We start from the raw sequence: 6,463 nt of genomic DNA, 5'->3' as shown, positions 1-6,463 counted from the left end.
GCAGCCTCCTCCGCCCGAGTCAACTGGGTCAAGAGCTCTGGCTTGGCGGTAGGGGACTGGCGGCAGGTGAGCTCCCTCCCACCCGTGTTTCAGACTATCCGGTGGAGCGCGAGTCCGCTGCTCTACCTTCCTTTCTGCCACGCACCCTTCTCCGCCGGAGAACTGGCAAAATTTAGAAGGCGGGGTGATAGAGCAGCTCCGGAAATGGGCGAGGCTACTCCGATGTCTCTCCCTCTGAGGGAGAGCGTTGGTGCTTAACCAACTAGTCCTGTCCATGCTCTGGTACCAGCTCAACACCCTGGTCCCGGCCCTGGGTTTCCTGACCAACCTCCGGACATCGATTCTAGAGTTCTTTTGGTCAGGACTGCACTGGGTCCCTGTTGGGGTTCTTCATCTACCCCTGAAGGAAGGAGGACAGGGCCTGAAATATCTGCACACTCAGGTCCGTGTCTTCTGCCTCCAGGCCCTGCAGAGGCTCCTCTATAGTGCAGGTAGTTTGACGTGGAGCATACTAGCGCACGCCTTCCTGCGCTGCTTCCAAGGACTCCGATACGACCGGCAGCTCTTTTATCTCTGTCCGAGAGGTTTTCCGCAAGACCTCTCCGGGCTGCCGGTCTTCTACCAGGACCTCCTCCGGACCTGGAAACTGTTTTCAACGACCAGGTCTGCGGCGGCTACCGTGGGAGCGGATCTCCTCCCGAAGCTCCTGCTACATAACCCCCAGCTCCGTGTGCAGGTGGCGGAGTCCCACTTGGTGCGCCAGAGTTTGGTCCTGGCGGAAGTCACGAGAGTCGGAGACCTCCTGGACTATGACCGAGGAGACTGGCTGGATCCCCTGACGCTTGCTCAGCGCATGGGGCTCTCCAGACCTCGTACCCCCTGGCGCGTACTTCAGGACGTGAAGGCCACTTTGACGCTCGCTGCTTGGGCTTATCTCAACCGAGCCCTACGCGAGGGTGCACCCCGCCCACCCTCTACCCCAGGCCCACTGGACCTTTCAGTTGGGCCCCTAGCCCGTAGATCCCAACAAACCCCTCACCCTTTCACTGCGAGCTGGCTGCACGAATTGCAGCCGGTCAGCTTTCAAACCGCGCCAAGGAAACATCTATACACACTCACGCTTCGCACCGTTCACGCCCTCACCCTGGTGTCCCACCCCGATACAAAGTGGTGGGACCTCCTGCCACCTTTGGAGGGTGAGCAGCCCCAGTGGGCCAGCCTGTATTCCACCTTGGTCCCGAGGCCCGTCGGGGACGTTAGTTGATGGCTCCTTCACGGAGCTGTAAGCACGGGAGTGTTTTTGACGCGGTTCACCCCCATCCTGGATACTTGCCCTTTTTGCAACGTGAGGGAACCCTGGCGCACGTATATTCAGAGTGTGCCAGGCTGCAGCCCCTTTTCCGGCTCCTCACAAATATTTTATTACGCTTTTGGCTGCACTTTTCCCCTCACCTTTTTATTTACACACTCCCCATCCGTGGCCCCACAAAGCTGTGGGATCTCCTGGTTAACCTCCTCCTAGCTCTAGCTAAAACAGCCATCTATAAAACCAGAGAGAGGCGGTTGGCCAATGAAGCGTCCTGCAACTGTAGGGCCGTTTCCCGATCCTCAGTACATTCATGTATCCGGGCGGAGTTCCTCTGGGCGGCATCCACCGACTCCCTTGATGCCTTCGCGGAGTGGTGGGCGCTGTCTCAGGTTCTCTGCTTGGTGATCCCATCCAGTTCCCTCCGTCTGACCCTTTGATTGAGGGGAAGAGTGAGAGACTCCAGCCCCAGCCATTGCCGCTGTGGATACCATCATCACCGTCACCTAGGAAGGGTCCTATCATACGTGGGTGTACATTCCCCCCCACCCCCCAAACTGCCTACCCTGCAGCCGTGCCCATCTTGTCGGGCACTCTCAGGAGAGGAATAATCGGTGACACTGGGCATGGCACTAGGTAGCTCGAGGGGGTGGAAGACCACAAGTGTCGAGGAAGCCCCACCCTGCTCTAGGCCACCAGGTAACTCAGGAGGGTGGAAGAACATGAGTATCGAGGAAGCGCCCCCGCTCTGGGCCCAGGCTAGCCTGAACACTTCTCCCTCCTGAAGGCTGCTGTGTTATACCTTGCATTTGCTTTTGTTTTGTTGCATAGTTTTGTTTTTTCCTTTTTGGTGATTTTTTGTAAGTGTTATGCAAATAAAATTCTTTTCTGCTTCGAAAAAAAAAAATCAGTAGGAAAGGGAGTTGCCCCCTCCAGGAAAAACCACAGGGGAGAATCTCCAAAACTGGTTTATCCCCAAGGAGTGGTGGGAGGCCAGAGCTATCAGTGCACAGGCCCTGTACATCAGCCCCAGCCAGTGCCTATCCCCCATTCCCTGGCAGTGAGTTCCGTTGGAGCCATGGTAGCAGCGACTCCTGGTGGTCCTAGTTTCTCCTAGAACCCCTGGGAGGCTCCACAGGGCCCTGGCCATATTATCTCTTCTGCTTACGGTTTGTGGTGAGGGAGGGTGGAAGAATAATGTGCATCCCAGCCCACCCAGTCTGCACCCCTTCCCCCACTTTGGAACTGAACCTGTGCAGGGGCCTCTTTGGAGTCTTGGGGTGGTGAAGAGAGACCAAGAAGGTGGCTTACTCCCCTGACCATGCTGCAGAGGGTCAGTACCTACTAAAGCCCCTCCCTACCTCAGTTTTGGAAGGGGGAGAGGGAAGGAGACAATTTGTGTCAATGATATTGACGACTTAACAGTAGACCAAAAAACTGCACCCCCATAGCAAGCTGGGGTAAGTGAGGCTCAGAGAAGGGATTTTCCCACTCAGAGCTGGAAGCAAGGAAGGGTGCCCCTGTAACCCACACACCTCCTGGGTGTGGTGTTCTGTCCCATCTAGTGGCACTGAGACCACTTAGCGAGAGAGAGAGATTAATGAGTCTGCTCTACATAGCTAACATAGCATAGTCTTAGCTAACAGTCATATGGCTTTGAGCTCATGCAGTAGAGGCTCATGCACTAAGCTCCAGAGGTCCCAGGTTTGATTCTGCCTGCTGACGACCGGGGTCTGTTGGTGTTACACCCCCACAGCTTAAACTTCCAGTCCCTGTTGCCTGTCACAGTGTTTCAGGTAACAGAAGGGAAGCAGCCTGTTTCATGCTGAAGATTACACAGGGGGCTGGGGCAGTTTGAATTCAAACTGGAACAGATGCAGAGAAGGGCTACTAGGATGATCAGGGAAATGGAGAGCCTACTGTACAAGAGGAGACTGGAAGAGCTTGGCTTATTTAGTGAAACAAAATGAAGACTGGCAGGTGATCTAATTGCTCTCTCTACATTTATCAGAGGGATAAACACCAGGGATGGAGAAAAGCTATTGGAGCTAAAGGAAAACATTGGCATCAAAACAAATGCGGCTAAACTTGCCATCAGTAACTTTAGACTCAAAATTAGAAGCTTTCTAACCATCAGAGGAGTGGGGCTCTGGAACAGCCTCCCATCAGGAGCAGTGGGGACAAGAAAGGTAATTGGTTTTAAGCTGGAGCTTGATAAATTTATGGGATGATATGAAGGGGTTGCACACAGCAGATGAGCATGGGACTGGACATGATGACCCAGCTGGTCCCTTCCAATCCTATGTTCTTTACTGAAGGGGTGGGGAGCTCCCAGCCTTACAGGTCTTCCTGCTTCCCCCTGCTGCCCTTCTAACTAGGCTAACTGAAACCCTCCTTGTAATGGGCTTAGTAATGAGTTACCCTCTAGCTCCCTCACGTGAATCATCACTAGGCGCACAGTGCAGTCATTGCCCCCAGGCCTCAGTAATAACCAACAGGACCAGTTTAAAATCCTATAGCACCTTTATGGATAGCAGAGCAGGCAGAACACAGTCCTGATTGCTGTTTTCAGCATCAGCTGCTAGTGGCAGGGGAATCATAGAATATCAGGGTTGGAAGGGACCCCAGAAGGTCATCTAGTCCAATCCCCTGCTCGAAGCAGGACCAATTCCCAGTTAAATCATCCCAGCCAGGGCTTTGTCAAGCCTGACCTTAAAAACCTCTAAGGAAGGAGATTCTACCACCTCCCTAGGTAACGCATTCCAGTGTTTCACCACCCCCATAGTGAAAAAGTTTTTCCTAATATCCAATCTAAACCTCCCCCACTGCAACTTGAGACCATTACTCCTCGTTCTGTCATCTGCTACCATTGAGAACAGTCTAGAGCCATCCTCTTTGGAACCCCCTTTCAGGTAGTTGAAAGCAGCTATCAAATCCCCCCTCATTCTTCTCTTCTGCAGGCTAAACAATCCCAGCTCCCTCAGCCTCTCCTCATAAGTCATGTGTTCTAGACCCCTAATCATTTTTGTTGCCCTTCGCTGGACTCTCTCCAATTTATCCACATCCTTCTTGTAGTGTGGGGCCCAAAACTGGACACAGTACTCCAGATGAGGCCTCACCAATGTCGAATAGAGGGGAACGATCACGTCCCTCGATCTGCTCGCTATGCCCCTACTTATACATCCCAAAATGCCATTGGCCTTCTTGGCAACAAGGGCACACTGCTGACTCATATCCAGCTTCTCGTCCACTGTCACCCCTAGGTCCTTTTCCGCAGAACTGCTGCCTAGCCATTCGGCCCCTAGTCTGTAGCTGTGCATTGGGTTCTTCCGTCCTAAGTGCAGGACCCTGCACTTATCCTTATTGAACCTCATCAGATTTCTTTTGGCCCAATCCTCCAATTTGTCTAGGTCCTTCTGTATCCTATCCCTCCCCTCCAGCGTATCTACCACTCCTCCCAGTTTAGTATCATCCGCAAATTTGCTGAGAGTGCAATCTACACCATCCTCCAGATCATTTATGAAGATACTGAACAAAACCGGCCCCAGGACCGACCCCTGGGGCACTCCACTTGACACCGGCTGCCAACTAGACATGGAGCCATTGATCACTACCCGTTGAGCCCGACAATCTAGCCAGCTTTCTACCCACCTTATAGTGCATTCATCCAGCCCATACTTCCTTAACTTGCTGACAAGAATACTGTGGGAGACCGTGTCAAAAGCTTTGCTAAAGTCAAGAAACAATACATCCACTGCTTTCCCTTCATCCACAGAACCAGTAATCTCATCATAAAAGGCGATTAGATTAGTCAAGCATGACCTTCCCTTGGTGAATCCATGCTGGCTGTTCCTGATCACTTTCCTCTCATCCAAGTGCTTCAGGATTGATTCTTTGAGGACCTGCTCCATGATTTTTCCAGGGACTGAGGTGAGGTGAGGGGAGCCTTGCTCTGAGGGCATGCCAGTCACCTAGCCTCATGGATGGGATAGGTGAACTGTGGGTCCAAAGGTATAGATAGCAGGGGAAGGCTGCCACCTCCCCACGTCACCCAGCTACACTGCAGAGAGCACCGTGCACTCTCTGGCGGGACACACCACTGTTCCCAACACAGCTACCTAACTGCTTCTGCATGTGTCCCACACTCAAGAGGGAGAAATAAATATTCTTGGGTAACAAAGGTTTCAGAAATGATTTTCAGACAAGAAAATGGGGCTGTCTGTCCTTTTCTATTTTATTACCATGTATTACTTGTACAAAGCTAGTGCCTGAGGGCTGCGGTCTCATTCTCTCAGGCAAACTGACATGAATTGCTGCTGCTGCGGCTATTGAAGGCCGTTTCTCTGACCTTGCCTTGGGCTGTCTGGGACCATTGTGCCAGGATTTCTCATTTATGTTCTTTGGAGTCTCACTTGAGCTTGTATGCCACCATCCATGGGGACAGAAACCATTCCGAAGCTTAAAAGCAACAGTTAAACCAGTTTAACTGTGTCTACATTGGTGGATTGTACCTGTTTTGCTAAATCAATTTTGAAATTAATTTATACTTTTGTGGTGTACATAAAGCCTCCCACCCGGATTCTCAAAGCCATCTGGGCACCGAAGCCTGTTGATGGGCAGGGTTTTCAAACGTGCCTAATTCCCATGGGCACCTAACTTCCCTCTCTGGTGCGGTTCTTTCTCCAAGCTCCCCGGAAGAGCTGGGCACCGAGGCGCCTGCCCGCCTCCTGGCCAGCTGCGACCGGCGCGGCGCGGCCCCCGAGCTCACAGGGAGCCGCGCGGCGGGGGGCCTGAGCCCGGGGCTGTAGGCCGGGAGCCGGGGGCCGCGGGGCCGGGAGCCGGGGGTCGCGGGGCCGGGGCGCCGGGAGCCGGGGGAGGAGCCGGCGGTTCCGGGCCAGCGGCGCGCTCAGGAGGGTCCCTCGACTTCTTCCTCCCAGTCAAAAATGAGCCGAACCCGCCGCGCCGCGTCCCCGCTCCCACTCGGCCCTGGCAGGCGGGGAGGCGCCCGGAGCGGGGCAGGACGAGGCGCCGGCTACGACCCGGCCTCGGCCCCCCCGGCGCCCGGCCGGCCAACACCGGCCCCCAGGCAGGCGCTTCCGGCCAATCAGCAGCCCAGGTCAGAGGTCACTAGACCGCGGCTCGGGTCAGGGGTCAAGC

This window comes from Eretmochelys imbricata, chromosome 8 (assembly GCF_965152235.1).
Source record: "Eretmochelys imbricata isolate rEreImb1 chromosome 8, rEreImb1.hap1, whole genome shotgun sequence".
NCBI lineage: Eukaryota > Metazoa > Chordata > Testudines > Cheloniidae > Eretmochelys > Eretmochelys imbricata.
This window is presented reverse-complemented; position numbering follows the sequence as displayed.